The following is a 20,703-nucleotide window of genomic DNA, read 5'->3' as shown; positions in this document are numbered from 1 at the left end:
CAACACTGTCGACTGCAGATCCAGCGTTGGCCTATCCGTATAAATAGCTAATGTCTGCAGTTAATGTTTTACTTGCGGCCGAGGATGAGAGGGGGGGATATAGACCAAGGTAGGCGTGAAGGGATGTGTTCCAGTTTTGAACACTGTTATTTTCATATTTCCTAATTAAATATTTTTTTTGCTAGCAATGTCTTTGTCTTGCTTAGTATACAATACTAAATTTAAAGAGCCAGAACAGAACGCTTAAAATTCATTACGCAGCTTGGTAAGTACTGCAATACTGAATATGTTTATTTAGCAACTCTCCCTTCTCTTCTTTATCATTTCTGTTTTATTTCTCTTCAATTTTTTATTAACATTTGGTTTATTCAGAAAAACAACAGCAATACAAAAAAATACACACAAAATTATAAAAAAAACATAAAATAAAGCCAAATCAGTTTTCCACATAAATACAATTATAAAAATCCAGTTCAGTTAGATATGAATACATGTAGAAGTGCGTGTGTGCGAGTTTTTGTGTGTGAGGATGTGTGGGTAAGTGAGTGGAGTGTGGTTATGGTAGGTATGTGAATATGTGTGTGAGTGTATATGTGTGTGAGGGTGGGTTTATGAACAGGGTGAGTGTGTGTTTGATATCATACATAAACGCAAAAAATGCTAAAATACACAGTACCCTATCCACTAATACATTTATTCATTTATTTATTATACGACACAAGTACCTTTTACTAGATAAATCGGCCGGCCTCCGTGGTGTAGTAGTCAAGACGCTTGACTCACGCACGGAAGGTTCCGGGTTCTATTCCCGGTGAGAACACAAAGAATTTAAATGAGATTTTTCTCAAGCCTGGGTGCTCTGTGATGTAATTCACCACTGTAATTAGGCCTCCTGGCCTGTTGTGGTGCAAAAAAAATATAATTAAAAATAAATGTATAACAATATAATCTGTTAATTAGATATTATACAAAAATTAAAAAACAATATTTAAAAATGGGAAAATAAAAATAGCAATAAAAATATATGTATATACATGTATGTTAGTATGTCAGCATATAAAAGATGTAAAAAAACGTCGGTACATATTAATATAAAATGAGTTAACTCCAGATCGTTAGCGTAAGTAGCTTTTGCAAATAATTCGTTAATCGTTTCTATGGATCATCGTAAAATATTTATAAAGAGATGATTTGAATTCACAGAGATTCGAGCTAAAAATGTGGATATGAGAGGTACATTCATTTCCTAGTCTGTGTATACGCGGTATAGGTGAGTGACTAAGATAGTTGGTTTGAGAAGGGTAACAATAATATAGACTATTTTATCTAGTTCTACATGTTGATACGTTACTATTTATTTAATCCAGGAGTTCACAATAATCGAATCGAGAATTAATGATATTATTTTAAAATATTAGGTCGGTTATTGTCCTGCGATCCTCCAGAGTAAGTATATTAAAAAAATAGATATGCAGTTAATTTATTCTATAGGAATATGCAATTTGAAATTAATGAATCTCAAATGCGAACAAATAAACAAAAGAGTGAGTTACATATTTCACTAAAATAAATAATTGAGACAAGAAATTGTAGTTTTTTTATTTGCGCGAACAAGAAAAAAAATACTCCATTCTTTAAATGGTAATCAGGTTGCGGTAAAGCTGAATTCCTCTTGAATGAGACAACAAGCCAATTTGTTTTTTTATTTTATTAATTCATTAAAATTTATAAACAAAAGTTAACGATATCTAGATCTCATTAAACTAGTAAACAATAATTGTTTATCAGCGTGTTTCTACTACAAAAAATCAAGTAAACACAAAAAATAAAACTGTTCTAAGAATTTAAAAAACAACAGTCATGATTTTTCAAAAGAGGAGAATTTATTCTTGGTTTTTGATTCGATAACTTATGGTATAAATTATTTTCCTTTCCACCTGATGAATATATGACCAATTCTATTTTGATTGAAAAAATTTGAAAAATCAAACTAGGAATTCTCGCGCATGGACAAATGTCCTGGCCGCTGAACCATGGCCCACGGAGCAGTCATTTGCATATCATAGCTGTTTTTTGGGAAACAATCAATCAGAAAAGAACTATACATTTCTCATGTTTCCATGCGCATTGCGCACCCCTGTTGGAAGTGGGGGAGCAGCAGAGAGAAGGAAAATCCACGTTAATTTTTTTCATGAATCCGAAATATTTATTAAGGTTGGCCACCATCCAGCCTGGTATCTGTCGCCTTTTTCAGCGGCGACCTCACACCTAGGGTTGCCGATGTTTTAGGGAAAAAACGGACAATATTTTGAATATGTCTAAAGGTTTGCTGACCGCAACTGGATTATTTCAAAAATGTTCATAAGTATTTTGAGTACGAGTCTATTACAACTCAGGTGAAGAACTTTTTTTTTCAGTGCCTTTCGCGAAGTATAAAAAACGTAACCATCGAAATAAAAACAACAAAACAAACAATTTCGTCGGCAAGCATGAGATAAAAATTCACAAACATTTAAATCCATAACTTTAGCGTTCAAGAAAAATAACAGAATATAGTAATACACAGTTTTAGAGTGGCATTGTATTATAATACGAGAATGTTTCTTTATATGAAATCTTTTGATTCCTGAACATAGATTTACTAGAGTTTTTAGATTTTTTTATTTTTGATTTACGTTATTTATACCGTGAAAATCTGTTATACTTCATAAATAAATAAAAACATTGTGGTACAAATTTGTGTCACCGGGGAATTGCAATATAAAAAAGTTGTTATTTTTTCAATACGATATATTTACAAAAATAAGTTTTAAAAACTAACATTAAAAGGACACAACAAAAATATTGAAATAAATTAATTAATTATTAAATTGAAGTTTGAAAGAGAGTAATTTTACACTGCCAAATGGGTGACAGCTCCACGCAAAACTGACTCCCAGGAGTCATTTTTAGGAATTAACTACATCAAAATGGCAAAATTTGTAAGAAACGTCCAAATATTTACCGACAGTAGCCAGTTACAGTATATTCATTCTTATGTAACAAATATACTAGTTATTTTACACCAGGACAAATTTTTACCTTCAGAGAGCAAAGTGTCAAGGTAATCAGCGCCAGAGACACTATGTTAGAGTATATACATCTGGACACTACACATAGTTATTCATTATAATTTGAAAAAGAAATGTTTAAAAGTATCGATTTTAATTTCGATAATAATAAATTTAATAAAAAAAGAGAGAATGTAAAATACCAGACATTTACAGGACTTTTGTACCATCATTATATATCATTTTTATGCTTCTCTGTTTCTGGAAAAGCGTAAGAATTATCATTTGACATGTTACAAAAATTAATAAGATACACTGCGATTGGTGTACTAATTCAGTGCCCTATGCATCACAAGATTCAGAAAGGAGAATGATTATGACAACTTCACCATCATTATTATTCTATTTACACCTAGTGGTGTAAAGGGCACTTCATTGATGCTTCAATGTCAGCGACCAGTGACCAGTTTTGTTATATTTTATAGAAGGTGAAGTGAAGGTAAAACGAAAACGATGATTTCATTTCGATAATTTTGAGTACCTGAATTTTGTGGAAATACGTTTATTATGATATATCTATTTTTAAGGCATATTATGTTGAACGCAGTGTTTCACCGCCGAACCGCGAAATTTCGGAGAAACGTTTCTTGTGGTAAACTATTTTTAAATCCTTATATATTTATTCCGATAACTCTATTTTCTTCATAATTTGAAAAAGGAGTAAATCCTTTATTTCTCAGAAAAGCATCTCTTCTACAATCCTCTACCCCTCTCTTACCCAGTCGTTTACCTTGTCCGCTTCCGGTGCGTATTGCTCGTCAGTCAAATGCGTTTTTCATTTCAGTTTTTTTGTAGGGGAGGTGTAAGGGTTTATGAAATGTACGCTTATCTGAAAAATAAAAAATTTACTTCATTTTCAAATCATAAAAAAAGAGTTTTTGGTAAAAAATTATATTTAAAAAAAAGTTTACCTTGAAGAATGTTTCTCTAAAGTTTCGCAGTCTGGTTCGGAAACATGTAGGGGAAGGTAGAAAATGACGAGTCCCTTAACGTTGGTTAAAAAAAAACTTAAAACAAAAATTAATGAAATGAACACAAATCAACAATGCTTCTTCAATGACCAAAATCTATATTATTAAAAAAACTATGAATTATAATTTTTGAGTAATACATTTTTTTATGAAATCAAAAAAAAAAAGTAATTGAACAAAATTTCACAAAGCGTAACACTTTCTTCGGAAATTGTACATGTTAAACATAAACCAAGCATCATTTCAATATTTATTGATGCACAGTTAGTATTACCCAAGTCATAATAACTATAATAACACGGCGAATTTCTCTTTATTTTCGAGCTGGAAATTTTGTACACGCTCCCGCGTATAACTCTTCCGGCACGCCGAAGTGGACTTATTTGTCTACGAGGAGAGTAAGCTAAAAATCCATGCAAATGTTTTGTATCGCTTTTGCGTTAACAGTCAAATATGAGAAGTACCCGTTTTGCCCATCGTAACCATCTTGACCGACCTTCCCCTTTTTCGGGCATTTTCAGGAATTTTTCAGTATTTTCAGTATATACGCTATGGTGAAAATAACGAATAAACAGACGTTCAATGCATCAACTGACAATAGAATTAGGCTTGTAAACTTAAATTCTGATTTTTCAGAGCGCATCGAATATTAGAATTGCTCTACTTCAAAATTTATGAAAAGTCATATTTCGCCATCTTTCAACATCTCACAAATAGTAATCTTCCAGATTTTTCTAAAGATAGCGCTCATTTTCGACATCTGCCTTGTAATAGCCCCGTAATCTCGAAATTCGCCTAAAAGCAGACATGAGGCAACCCTACTCACACCCAGTGCTCGGCGCTGCCCTCGCATACCTATGTATGTATGCAGTGGCCCCGCTTACCTAGAGCCGGCCCTGGAATGTCACCCGAAATGCTCGCCGATGTAAAATCGCGCGGGAAATTAATAATATAAGGCGCATACTCAGATTAATGAAATTTATTTCATGTTTTTAAAAAGTTGACCATATTATTTATTCCAGAAATGAAAACAAAAATAAAATCTACGCTTTTTACTGCTATTATAAAACATATTTCAACAAAGATTGAGAACACTTTTGAGAAAAAAATGTACGAACCTAAGCATTTGCATGTTTTATGCCTGTTATGGGGTATTTAGATTTTAATGCATTCATTATTAACTACTGCACAACATCATTATACTTACAGAGGAATATTTTTCTTTAATGAAATGAACAAAGATAATAAAAAGTACAGTCAGGAATACAATATATTTAAGAAAGAAGTAAAAAACTACATCTATAATTCTTCTTTATGTAACACTGATTGAAAACATCATTTATATCTTTTTTGTAATTTATTTATGTTATTCTAAAAATATTATTAATCAAAATAAAATAATCTATTGTAAGACGTCACTCCCCATTATGTACACAAGAATTGTTTATTTCTTTTATGCAATGGGAAACGTTAATGTAAATATATGTATTTGATTAATGTAAAAAAAAATATTTAGCTGTAATATTGTATTTTTATTTGTTATTAATAAAAAAAAACAAAAATAAAAAAAATATATATTTTTATAGATTGACCAATAATTAAAAAAAAACAAAAATAAAAATATTTTTATAGATTGACCAATTAATTCCTAATGCTTTTCACTAGACTTCACGCATTTTTTCGTAATTTATGTGAGGAAAGAAAATACATGTAACGACTTTTTTTTTTAATAAACGGTGGTTGGGGTTCTAAGGATATTATAACAATGTTTCAGGTGTTTTTCAAGGTGGTAAGGATGGTGCTTTTTTGTATTAAGAGGTAGCTCGTTCCAAAATTTGGCACCTTGAACAAAAAAACATTAATCAAACCTTGAATATATACGTGATACGAGTACATAAACTAAAGTGGTCTGTACAAATTTATTATATAAAGGTGTCAAAACAATGATCTGAATTAAATTTTTCAAAGCAACAAAGGAATATTATTTTCTTTTAAAACAGCACTAAAATAATCACAGTACTTTTGTCATCTTAAATGTTCAGCTTTCCAAACATTTATCCTCTATTATACCTTCAGGTTCCTACAGCAGGTGCTTTACGGGAATAGTCGCCGCTTTTTATATTACTTTCTATCAAAAGCTTAAGCATCAAACGGTGCATGAGAGCTTTTTGTCCCACGCTACTTTTACTGAAATACAAGTATCTACCAGTGGCGTACGTCTAAACGCTTGTAATATTATGTTTTACAAAAAAAAGAACATTTATTTTAAAGAAATAAAACAAAAGGAGTAATTTTGTGTTAACGATTTTTTTTAATATTGCCGGTCTTAGTACGGGATACTAACCCTAGTTGGACCGCCAATGATAAAAAAGTTTTTTTTTTTAATAGATAATATACATGTACTCTTGACCCTGTATTCGTGTTTGTTCACCTGTTTTTTTGTAAACTAAAAAATAAGTAAATATAAATAAGTATTATACAACAAATATGAATTTAAAAATAAACGTTATTGTGTCTACGGTATTTTAAATCTCTAAATAATATTGTTTATATAACCAACTGGTCGTAGAAGTATAAACAATAATTAATATTTTAAGGTATTTTATAGTGAAAATCATCATCATCTCCCTTTCGGTACCCATTGGTGCATGGGGCACTGCATTGGTAAACCAAATGCAGCAAAGTTAAGATAATCAGTCTAACGTTTCTTGTGCTAGTCCAGGAACAATTCAGCAGTTCAAAAAACCTATAAAATTAATATTTTATGTCAATCCTGCCAGGAATCGAACCCAGGGCCTCAATAATAGTAAACGAACGCGTCAACCATTATGTAATGTTAGTCATAATTTTGACTTGAGGGTAGCTATCGAGTCAAAAGCACAAAAATAATACCAACAGCCCAAAAAAATATTTTGTTTTTTTATACTTTACGTTATTTATTTACTAGTGAAAAATAGCATTTCGGCTTACCACAAAAACAATTCAATATAAACGTGTACAAAATGTTTAAGGCTTTTTGTTTAAATTCTATTTTTTTAAATATAATATTTAGTTTGATAGTGCCGTCTAACTGCACGCCTGTGGCTTCCAGACTTATAATATATATTTACAGAAGTATTATTTACGTTTGTTGATAATATGACGAATATCTAGAAAATAAATATCAGACTATATAAAAAAGTGAATGGATTAAGAAAGTAAGCATTGGATTATACTTTCTTCTATAATTTTTCATTATAATAGCTGTTTGTACACGCGACGTTTCTATAACACTGAGATTGAGCAGTATTTTATAATATCTTCGTGATTTTAGAACAACGACAGATGTGCGAAAAATGCGATTGAATTTTTTTTATATTTGATCTTGAAGAGGTTTTTCAAAGACTTTTTATAAAAAGTTTGAAAATAAACTATTTACAAATAACCCAAGTATTAAAGGATATACTTTTGTACTTATCGATTTGTGACATAAAGTGTCAAAACAAATTTAAGGCCGCTCTCATGTAAAATTTAAAAAAATCACATGCCATTTGTTCTATGATTATTACTATATATTCGATAAAAGAATGATAGCAGCAATTCTAGGTATCATATGTTTTTCATATTATTACTGTATACAGTTATTTATGCACTTGTGCAAAAGAGCTGAAACCTTTACGCCTGAAAATAATTTTTAAGTTTTATGTTTCTTTTCCAGTTACTTTAACCAACAGTGCTTTGATTATGTCCAAATGTTTTTAGACAAACTGAATTTTTTCCCTATCTGCAAACGTTTTGACATACTTAAAGCATTGTAAAAAACTTAATTTAATCACCCTGTAGGTACTATCGGAAGCACGTCAATGTGCATAGAGTATGAAGAGCAGTGGTGGTTCAACGACAATCATCGTAAAAGGCATAGAAAACGAGTATCGTGTTGTAGGCCTTGTTTGGTGTAGCTTTTCACAATGCACTCTAGAGCACAGCTTTTTACTCAAATATAAGCAGTGGAATATTCACAGTCGTGGTAAGCGACTCGAAGGTTAAATCGAATGGTTATCTACAAAAATTCAGACACTCAACAATCTAAAAGCATCGTTTAAAAAATTAACACCAGCCTTGAAAATTATTTTTACTGATTTCAAGTTAGATATAATATTATTCGATCACTTTTCCGCCCCCGGTAGTGCATAGGGCACTGCATTTGTAATCCAAATGTACCGTATTTAGATCATCTGATTCGTGAAAGTAAGGTGATCAGTCCGCCTCTGGTGCCAGCCCAGAAACATTGAAATATTGTATTTAATCGTTAAAATCAATATTCTATGTACACTCCTATCATTCATCATATTTAAATACCGTACGTTCAAATACGGCAGATAAAACTGGGCGCTTTTATGGGTTTTGGATGGTCCTAGCTTCCGTAATAAACTATTTATTTTTAAAAAACGATGGAGACACTAAAATAAGACAATGATAAATAGCTAAAATGCGTAAATAAATATCACTCCACTAGTGCCATAATTCAGGAAGAAAATACGAGAATGCGTTTTTTAAAGCTAACCTGGGATTTTTGTTTTAAAACGTGAAGTGATATTACCAAGAAAAATATGAACAAAATTTTTTTTATAAATTAAATATTACGAAATGTTTTTCATTATATTTTTTAAAACGAATTAAATTAATAAAACTGATTAAATGAATAAATAAATAAAAATTTAAAAAATAATATTCATAGTATGAAAAAAAATATTTTAAAAAATAATCAAATAACTAAAACAAATAAATTGAATAAATAAAAGAAATAAAATGGAAACGTCAAATAATTCAAATAAATTAAAATTCATAAATAAAGTACTACGCACACCCGAAATTCTTGTTAGACATCAATTCTCAAAACTTCATATTTTACTGTTTTGGGTCCTCGTGATGTGCCAAGGTGTCATGATCACGGCCCTACATCGTCGTGATCGTAGAACAACAATAGATGTGCAAATAAAAAAATGCGTCATTTACTTTCTTTTCTATTTGGTTTTGAAAAGGTTTTATGTAGGCTTTATATTCCAGGTTTTTAAAAATATACATAACTAACCCAAGTATCAAAGGTATACTTTTGTACTTATCGAGTTGTGAGATAAAGTTGTTTTTATGAGACCACTTGAATTTATTTTGGAGCACCACTATAATATAATTTCGGAAAGCACAGATCATTACATCTTCAAGAGTAATTATTAGCTTATAACTATATTTGTAGATAGAAATATAAGTTGTGGTTTCGCCCTATCCAGGTACATGAATCTTAAAATGTTTAAAAATACAATGGTTACTACTTAAAATACTTGAAACGGTTATTCAAGGCCATACAATATTTTTTATTGCTTACTTATAAAATATCTGTATTCTTTTTTTGGAATTTCACTTTTTTTTCGCTTTATAAGAAAGCAGCTGGATACGGGAGAGGTAGGGGTTTGTGGAAGGGATGCTAGTCCGAAATGACTCCAATAACTGATTTTCTTCATAATAAAAAAACAGTTTTTGGAAAAAAAATGGGATTTTTTAAGAAGTTTCCGATGAGGAATAATCCTCTGAAGTTTCGCAGTCTTACCCTGGAAAACCGCGTATATACTCGTGTAGGTACTTGATAAGACCGCAGCCTTACTGCGATCAAGAACTGCGAGTGAAAACAACCCGCAGTCCCACGGGCATTCCCAATATTTTAATAATTTCCAATTTATTATTATTACTTTTATTATTAATAATTTATACAGCGCCATTTCTGTAAAAATCATCTATGGGGCGCTGTAAAGTTGGAAAATAAGTTAACATATTACAACAGATGTAATTTTTTATATTTTATTTTATTTTATTTTATAAACATAAACGGCAAATCTGCCTTTTACAAACATTTATAATATTAACATATTTGGCTTAATATATTATTATTTTTTTTAAAAACACGAATTTCCGTATACCCAAGATTTATAAAAAAAAAATTAACCTAAAAATTATACAGCATATTCAGTAGAAAATTTAAATAATAAAACATTCTACAGTAAAACAACAAGAAAATCATAAGTACAGTTTCACACAGCTAGGCAAAGTGAACAAAAAACTGTATTTATATATTATGAAATGCATGAATAAATAAATATAATTACCATTCACCATCTTTTAAAACGTTCAAAAGGTTTGTTCTATAGGAACAATACTCTACACTAAATATATCAGATACGTGGGAATAACTATTGCCGAGTTCATGAAGTCTATTTAATACGGCATTACAAGTATACACTGTCCGTGAATTGTTGCCACAAAACGATGGCACCTGTCTAGTCATTCTTCCAGGCACCCTGAAGTTGATGAGAGATAATAGTTCAGGGCAATCCCATATTGAATTTACAATTTTGAATAAATTTAAAAGGTCTATAATTGTTGTTCTATCGTTAAGTTTTAACAAATTTAATGCTTTTAGTAAAAAATCGTAATTTAAAAATTCATGACTGATTCTATGTTTAAAATTTATGTACCGTAAGAATTTTTTTTTCCAGTCCTTGTCTGCAAAAATTTGGACAAACTCAAAATATTTTTATTCAATTAACAGTTGGAAGAATTGAAATGTGAAACAGTGTGCGAAGTGGCCACTTAAACCAGCCAATGACAGGTCATAAGCCCTGTAAATGCCAAGACCTTCATTTTCCCTTCTTTAGGGTATCCACCATCCCTGTTGTGATTTATTTATATTATTTATTTATTTTAAAATCATTTATTTGTGTTTTCTATCATCTACAACCTACATATGTACGAGTACATATTTAAAAAGAGCCCAAATATTGGCTAATTGCAAATTGAAAAAAATATATTATATATACGTAATATTTTGAAGTATAGTGCATTATCACAATATGTTACAATATATATTATAATGCATATGTTTCAGATTAATTGAACGATGGATATTATTTGCATTTGACAGTTAGTTTTTGCTGTTGACAGAATATCCTGTGGATGAATAGTATTTTGTTTTGCAATTTCAATTGAAAAGCTCTTTATTGTGTTAACTTGTCAAGAATTTGATCGATCATGTGCAAACACATAATTGATTTTAACACGGAATTTAGTCTCAACCATCATATAATACAGAGTAAATCCGTGTTCATAAAAATGCAATATTGAGGGATCCATTTGTATTCATTCATTTATATTAGTAAAAACATATCTGATGGAAAACATACATTAAAAGATATAAAACATTGTTTTCATTTAAACAATACTATTGTCTTGTCCCAGCTCCGTGAACAGTTAAAATCCCCGACCGCGCAGGAGAGAACGCTGGGACAATACGAAAATTCGGCCGCAGTTCACAGTGAACGTAGCGAAAATAAATACACGACGGTGTTTAATTCACGAAAAATTCTATTTATTTTCAACTAGATGTATTGGAATTGTCAAAGAACGAACTAAATAATAAATATTAAAAAATCGGCACGCGTCGTCGAAATCAGTAGTTTTTTTACATTCTTCATTTTAAGGGGATATGCGGTGCCATTTAAACATTGTGAACTTATACTAGGCGAAAAAGACAATTGCGTGTCGGACTGATTATGCCCAAATAAAATCGACGTTTCACTATCCCATTTTTCGCACCCCAAAACTGAGCCGATTTGGTTGTTTTTTTTTTTTTTTGAAAAAGTATCAGAATGAAATTATCTGTTTCGTTAATTTTCGCGTTAATTAAAAATAGTTATCGTATCTGTATACCTTACGTCCGAAGACAACAGTTAAAACTGAGTGTTTTTAATGGTTTTAGAATGGTTCTAGTTCTAATAGGGATACGCCAATAGTGAATATCTGTAGTGTGTAAAAAAATTACTGATCTAATGCAATAATTCAGGGAGAAAATGCAGAAAAACGCCTCATCAAAAAAAAGTCAGACCGCGTTTCCTCTTAAGGCATCTCTGCCATCCTTACAAAGAGTGCAGTATCTAGCATTTGTGACGATATTTTGTTATTTCAATATTCCTTCAGGAACCATGAAATCCAAGAAGCAAAACTGCAGTGACTAGATATCTAGTTCAGATCTTTAATTTAGTTTTATGAAAGTTTAATTAATTTTTTAAATTATATTTTAAATTCAAATATTTATTTTAACATGAAAACTAAATTAATCTCTTTTTTCCCTTTTTTGATACATGGCATATGGTGATGACACACATAGTATTGAAACTACAACGACGTTATTTTCTTTTACTGCAATTTTTTCACGAACATGTCTAACCGAAATACTGCACTCTTCATATAGAGGGAAGATCTATTCATGTACATTAAGCTTATTTGTTATTTTTTTTACTATAACCTTTTCCTATTTTCAGTTCTATGTATATTTCTATTTAGTATTATTTAAACAAACAAAAAAATTGGCATAAGGTTATTAAAGATTTTAAATATAAATATATTGTACGTCCATTTTATTGTTTCCATCCAATTAAAATATTTTCTCATTTGTTCAAATTTATTATATTTGCTTAATTTTTTGTCAATATCAATACAAATAATTAGTCTTATTATTGACACTGCAAGCGCCTAGTAGGTACATAAAACAATATTGATAGTTTTTAGTCCAGCTCGATTGGACGGGAAGTGCTATACTTAACCATTCATATGACTTACAAGTAAAAAACATGTCAAAACATCCCAATTGAAGACCTTAACTTGTGAACTATTATTCGATTTCGTAGTTTTATGTTACTATCCTCTGTCTTATTAAAGTTAAATCCCGGAGCAGTAAGAAGGTCGCGGTGTAATCAAATGAAAGCAAACACAGAAGAAATCCAAAAATAAATTTATCGTTTGAATACGTTTTACCGTGCAACAGGGAAAATGTTCATTTGTTTTGCAATCAGTGTTTATCACAGTTTTACATTTGATTTATATATATATATTACTATATTCTATACATACTGAAAGATAATATATCAATGAACAAATCAATAGCATATTTTTAAAATCGGGAATAACTTTGAAAATACAAGTATTAAATATTAAGAGAGGGTTTTTACGATTCTAATGACAACTATTTTAAGTAAAAAACAAGTTTTAACTCATAGTTTTCGATTATAAAACGAGCACATACAAATCGACTGATCGCTTGATGATTTACACTTGATAAACGATGAAGCCGATAACAGATTTACAACCTTCTATATGCCTAGACTTTGTTCGTATTCAAAAAGGTCCTTAGAATATATATTGAAACAATGTATCTATCAATCTTGATAAACATAAAATAAATATATTTTAAATAAATAAAACTCTAAAGATTTAGACGTATTCAAAATATCAATGGAAAAAAAATATTCCTGTGAGAAATTTAATGTTCATAACAGTTTGAGATTCCTACAGGCAAGCACTCGATGTTAATAGCGCTTTTACTCACGTAAGGTACGCGGCCCATTGTTACCGGCGCGGCGCCGGTTAAGTAACTACCCTCTAAGGGTTGTGGGATGGGATGAAGCCGCGGATTCTTACAGAGGATGATGGCTAGTATCAAAACATTAGAAAATACATCGCAGGCTTGAATGACAGCCATTAATTCGTTCCGATGTGTTTCGCTTCAAGTAATTTCTAAGTAAAGGCAGCAGTGTGTCATAAAATATTATGTTACTCATTGATATATTATTTTCTGACATATATGCACAAGTTCATGTCATTATTATTCCACTTTTGAAATGTTTTTTTTATTGAACTGTACATGAAACCTTTTACGTTAGATAGTTAGATAGACCTCTTGATTTAATTTATAAGAAACTCATTTTGTTTTACAAATAACCATCATTTTGTAGTAATTTTATATGATTCATAGTAATAAAACATTGAAGTTATGTGTATCAAAAATTTTCATTATTTAATCTCTTTGTTTTACACAGTAAAATGTTAATATTTAGAAAGTATACGCAACGATAAAAAATTACAGATAAGTTTAACAAAAAATATTATGCAAAACGAGACAAGGGCGGTGGAGCTAATAAACCAGGTACTGAAATTATACATTAAACCACCAGACAAAACTAAACAAAAGACTCAGACAACTGAGTTTTAATGTGAAATTTTAAATTCAACTTTATATGTGAGTTTAATAAAGAAAAAAAAAGTTAACGTAATCCGTAAGAGTTTATAAATAAAATAAAATTCAAATAAAAATAATAAATTTTACACGCCCTTTTTTTACGAAATGGTTTTTATAATTACTGAAACGTTAATTAAGGTTAAGTATAAACATTGATTTTTAAAATACATGTCGGTGTACCTACATGTTTTAAAAATAATTTTAATGCGTGCATTGAACAATAAAAAGAAGATTTAAAATTAAACTCGTAAATAAACTGTTAAAATTAATAAAAAACTAGAATAAATTTTAATTTTAGTATAAGAAAACGAAATAATTTTTTTTTTTTTTCAAATTAAGAAACAAAGTGTAAATTTTTCATGAGAAAAAATAAAATAATAGATGAAAACATTTTTGTTTTAATTAATATAATATATTAATACCAGATCAAACGTTGTACAACAAAAATTGGTATAGACGAGTATGTTTTAAAAACGGAGAAATATGTCCGACATTGTTGATTTTATCATCCGATGTTTCGTTGAATAAAAATGCATCAAAATATTTGGAAAAATACCTAACGGTAGTTAACATCGTTGGCAACTGACGAAGCTTTTAACTCGACTGCTAGTTACGTGTTACTTGTATGGCGTCTACCTTCCTATTATACTAATATCTAGGGGTGTAATGCGCAGTGGAAATACTTGACGAAGAAGGGCCACCCTATACAAGGATAACATTACCACTAACGGTTGGAGAGAACCTCTCTACTCTATAATGCAATCACACCAGAAATGCAAATGGATCATACACAATGACATTGTAGAAACCGGTGACTTTTATCGACTACTATGTGGAAGAGAAAATACATTAACACGCCATTAAACTTACCATTTCTCCGTTAAGTTACGCAGAAAGGATTGAACGCCACACAACTTTATCTTAACATGCAGTCCATACTTCCACTACATTTGTACATATTCTTACGCGTGCGTGCCAATTAATTTAACTTTTGACGTATCCGCCTTCAATCATTTTCTATATTTAGTCATGCTATAGTTTTTCAATTTTGCTGTCAATTTACTCTACATGCCCAAACCATAGCAGCACCCTTTTCTTAATTTTGTATATAATGCTTGTCTCATATTTGCATTTTGCACGGGTCTGGCCCACCAATTGTGTAAAGTTTTACCACTCGCCTGAAATATTTCATTTCAACATCAGCCTATATTTGTCGATCGGTGCCAAGACTCGATTGTGAAAGGCTAATTTCACCCTCTGCGATAAACATTATTTTATCTAAACATCTACATCCCTTCAATTATTTTATCTGTTGATGTCTGTGAAGATAAAGACCTGAAGTCTTTATTTATGCGGGTGAGGTTCATCTAATTGAACTATTTCACCTAAATACTAGGCAACGCCTGAAAATCTTATTCTTTCAATTTCTGTACTTCTTCATGGACCAGGTGGATTAGTCAACAATATTTTGAGTTTGTCCAAATTTTTGTAGACAAGGACTGGATTCAACTCCCAGGAGAGCTGTTAATATTAAAATATTACAACAGAGATGAAGAACATTTTAGAGAAGGTAATATAGAAGTCTAGGCACCCACAAGGCTTATGACCAAAATTGAAACTTAGCGGGTTATTCTTTTTTTTTAAATAAATTTGGTATAAAAAGTAAAATAAATCGATTTAAACAGAACTCAAATATTGTTTAAGTAAGTCGAAAGGACCAACGCATCCATTTTTTCAATATCTTCATAAGCAAACACGAACAGTATATTTACAAAAAACTAAAATAAACAATAACAAGTGTTATAATATATTATTACGTATATATTTTTATTCCACTTTTTATTTTTATAATTATAATTTAAATGCATTTTTACCAAGAAATGTCAGTAGAAAAACTCAATCTATTAATTTCAAGTGTTTTTGCAAACAATAGTTTTAATAAAAACGTTTAAATGTGTAATATAATTCTATCTATTCCGCGTAATTCTTGAAGTCTCTAAATTGAAGACGGAATTGAATCGACGAATGACTAGAAATCAAATATTTTTATCAATGTATCTTTGTTGAATTACCCAATTAAATAAATAACTTATATTGCGCATTGTTTAAAGAAATTATTTATTTATTTATACTTTTACGTTGTTTGTATTCTTTTTTTATACGGAATAATATACTGGGGTGTCCCATGCCGAGGGAAACCTTTTACAAAATGTGAAACATGCCTAAGATTAGCTATTTAACAAAGTTAACATAATAATAACAATAAAAAAACGTAATTAATCCAATTAACCTAATTATAATGAACATAATAAACAATAAAAAATATTCATAAAAAATATAACCAATTTTAAAAAATGCATAAATAGTGCATACATTTTACCTATTTGGCTTAATCCACTCATCGTTATAATTTTTTTAATCATTCTCTCGGTGTTTTCCTTTTTTCCTTCAGACCAGTTTTTCCACAGGAGCACTTCATCTCTTGTGGAATAAAACGCGGTAAGCGTTATTTTTTTAGTGTTCCTGATTTATTCATTTTTATGATTTATGATATGATTTATGTTATTTTTATGTTATATATGGAGTCCTATTTTTAATTCATTCAACTAAAAGCTAACTCATGTTTTTTTTTAATTATCAAGTTGGTATTAATGAATCTAAGATGAAAACTATTGTTTTCATAAAAACAGTTTATGAAATATTTTTATTGGCTCGTTTGTTGATTCGCACAATTTAAACTACGCCTTTACGACGGCTTCACAGTCATGTTAACAAACAAACAAACAAGGAAATAATATAGATTATTTAAATTAAAATCAATACTCTTTAAGCAATTATTTTCCAAACTGTTATTATTTAAATAGGTGCGAAGGTTTTCACGGTCACTGTTATCAATATTATGTATCTTTTTTGGGTGATACCGTGTATGTTGGATTTGATCCGACGTTTCGGCTACCATTGCAGGAGCCATCTTCAGGGAAAACTGTTTTCCCTGAAGATGGCTCCTGCAATGGTAGCCGAAACGTCGGATCAAATCCAACATACACGGTATCACCCAAAAAAGATACATAATATTGTTATTATTTAGTATGTGGCGCTGATTACCTTAATACAAAATAATATATTATGGCTTTATTACCTCTTTCACTTCAAAACGTTCATTTTTTATATTGTATGCTAAATTTATGGGTTAAAACGTTTATGATTTATTTTCTATGCTTGCCACTATTTTTTTTTTGTCAATTTTGTTTATATAAGCTCGTGTTTTGTATTTTGTTTTTGTGAATGTATTTTTCATACGTTTTATGAATGTATTTTTTATACCCAAAAGGCTACTCTTGAAACAATAAATACATGAATCTGATAAAAAATAATCTAAAAATATTTGTAAATTTCTCTTGTATGTACATAAGTATGATATGTATTATAAATTCTTGATTTATTTTTACTGCTTTTACGTGTAAAGTTTTAAGAATATTTTGTTATTATTTAAATTCTTAAAACTCGCGTATAACGTGGTGTTTTTCTCGTCTTCGATAAAAACGTTGGTATCACGTACTTCATTTTGGTCCCAGGCAACCAGGCTGATGAAGGAAGTGTTTCGTGTCTTGCTGGCCGCATCCTTTGTGATGTGCACGTCTACAGAGGTGATTGTACCGATTGACATGGCGGAAATTAGTTTAGGGAGTGAGAAAAGCGCCTACTGAATGACGCCGCCACCTCCCATTTTCTCCTGAACTCCTGATACTTTCCTAAAAGAAAATAACCATTTAGGAGAAAATAAATCGAACTTGATATTTTCTGGTTTTAATTATTGTATTTTATTTCTAAAAAATTACTCTACGTTTTTTTAAAAATAAATACTAACAATATTTTCTAATATCTGTGACATTTTTTCGGTTTACTTAAATAATTATCTATTTAGAATTTATTTGTTCCTTAAAGCACATCTGCCAATTAAAATTTGCTAATGATTATTTTTTAAATATGTTAAAAAAGTGCATAATAGAAAATTTAAGGGTAAGTCCTGTCGTATAAATAAGTCATCCATAAAAGCAATGAAAAATAAAGACAACTAGATCACCAATGCACATTGCATTACATGGTAAAAGAGGAAGAGTAAAAAACATAAGAAGGCTGTTCAACAGAACATCATCAACGGTAAATACTCGTCCTGCATTCTGGAAAATAAATGGTCTGTGTTGCCTGGCACTTTAGGAGTTACTTTGTTAGGAAAATGAAAATGTTAGGGTTATAAATTAACCAATTCAGAGATTTAAACGCCATCATAAGCGCGGAAATGCTCCTTCCGGCCCGCAAACTTGTGATACCAAGCATACCTAAAAAGAACAGCGCTGGGTACTGCAATTGGTAGTATCCATACTCTCTCATGTACAGGGAACGAAAAAACTTATTCTGTTTTCTCTCCATCATAAGTGAGTAAATGGCTTTATAATTTGAAAAAAAAGACGGCCTCGTGGCGTAGTGGTTCAGACGCTTGACTCACACACGGAAGGTTCCGGATTAGATTCCCGGTGAGAACACAAAAATTAAAAAAATATTTTTCACAGACCTGGATATTCTGCGCTGTAATTCACCACCGTAAATGGCACCGCCCTGGCCTGATGTGGTGCAAAAAAAAGGACAACATATTAGAACATACCTACCTTATTTTTAATAAATCTATATTATAAATAAAACGCTTTGTTTTTAGATCACTCGAGTATATTTTAAAGCACTATAGTTTTAGAAAGCGCAAATATTTCCATCTACGGGTGATTTTATAAACTGATGGCAATGGAAAGGTCTGTGCTTTCTAAAACTAGCAGTACTTTAAAATAAACTCAAATGGTCTAAGAACTAAGTGCTTTATTTATTGTGTATGTAATGATATTTTTCACACAGCTAATGCCGATTCAATCTACAGGTATTTCACATTAGAAAATAAATTAATGAAAATATGATTTTTTTAAACATCTACAAACATCTAAAATGTGTTTATCTCAAATACATACTAAAATCGTGAAAATGTAAAAAGATACGCATCTCCATTGTGTAAGATGACGCTACAGTAGTAGATAGTAGACTAGACTAGAGTAGGTTCGTGTATTTTCACTTAAAATTGCTTCAAAAATTGACACAAGGGAAGAACAATGAAATACAGTATCAAGATACAGATGTAAACAGTCAGCCAGCGAGTCACGACGGATTCTACAAAGGAAAAAGTGTTTTGTTTTTAAAAGAAACGCGTTTGCCAACAAAATAGATCGTGTTTGTCGTCTATCTCTTCCCCATTACATTACACGTAGGCTGAAAATATTGGAGTATGGTGCAAACATTAGGTGTTTTGAAAACAGTTATTTTTTATTCACGTATAACTTTTCATAAGAATTTTTAAATGTCACATATTATTTTATATTTATTCCAGGAGTTTTTTGCGAAAATACTTAGGGACAGGTAAAATACAACGTAAAAAGTATACATATCTATCCGAATCTGATGGTGCATAGAGTATTGCATTTTTTATGTGAAAGCAACAGTTATTAAATACTGCACTGAAAAGCCACCTACAAAGCACATGTAATAATATTTCAGCATCAGAAAGGTGTAGTAAGATAAATATTGTGTTAGCGGGGTACAGTAAAGGTTATTTCAGGTGAGTGTAAAAATCCGCACGTCATGATAAAGCGACATAGTGTTGATTATTTTTATTTTATTATTTGTTTAGTGAGATGCAAACGCACTCACTACTAGACGGCTAATATCATATGAAAATATATTATAAATGTCAATCCAGCTTAATTTACCAGTCCACTGATATGTGCGTGTTATTTACTAAAAATTGCCTCTGGTTCAATCGACTGTCCTGAACTACTATGCAAACTTTCTATCAATGTTCCTTCAAAAGTTTTAAGAAATAACTCTCTTCTTCGCATACCTCTTGTTTCATCTAATTATAGGCAAAATTCTTAATTTATGGCAAACTTTTAATAATTTTAATGTAATAAATAAATCATTTCACATATATTTATTTGCAAATAATCTTAATGACCTACGGCGTTTGCTTTCGAAATAATTCGTAGTATTTTTCCTTTTCTTTTGAATTTACATTAAATTACTATTCATTTTATGTTCGAGAATCTTTTTTAACTTACTGTGATGCTACTTGTGAAAACCTGTAATTGGCTTATTTGTTATTTATTTTGTTATATATATATATATATAAGATAATTATAGCTGTTGGTTATCCAAATAAATAAAATAAAAATAAATGAGCCGAAGGGAGGATTTCATTTTGTAAAAATATTTATTATTTTTTTGTCAAACTAAGGAGGTTAGTAATTATTATTTTTTAAACTTTATCTGTCAATGCATGTAAGTATTTTGGCTTTCATTTTAATTATGTTTATTCAAACATCTCATTTTAGAACTTTATTTTCTCCGTGAAGTTTTTTTTATAATTCGATTTGCCAAAATTGTATTTAACCTTTCAGAACCTGAACATGGAAAAAATCTGCGA

This window comes from Micrasema longulum, unplaced genomic scaffold (genome assembly GCF_059751315.1).
Source record: "Micrasema longulum isolate JH-2025_06_02 unplaced genomic scaffold, ASM5975131v1 h1tg000092l, whole genome shotgun sequence".
NCBI lineage: Eukaryota > Metazoa > Arthropoda > Insecta > Trichoptera > Brachycentridae > Micrasema > Micrasema longulum.
Note: the sequence above shows the minus strand (reverse complement) of the source record.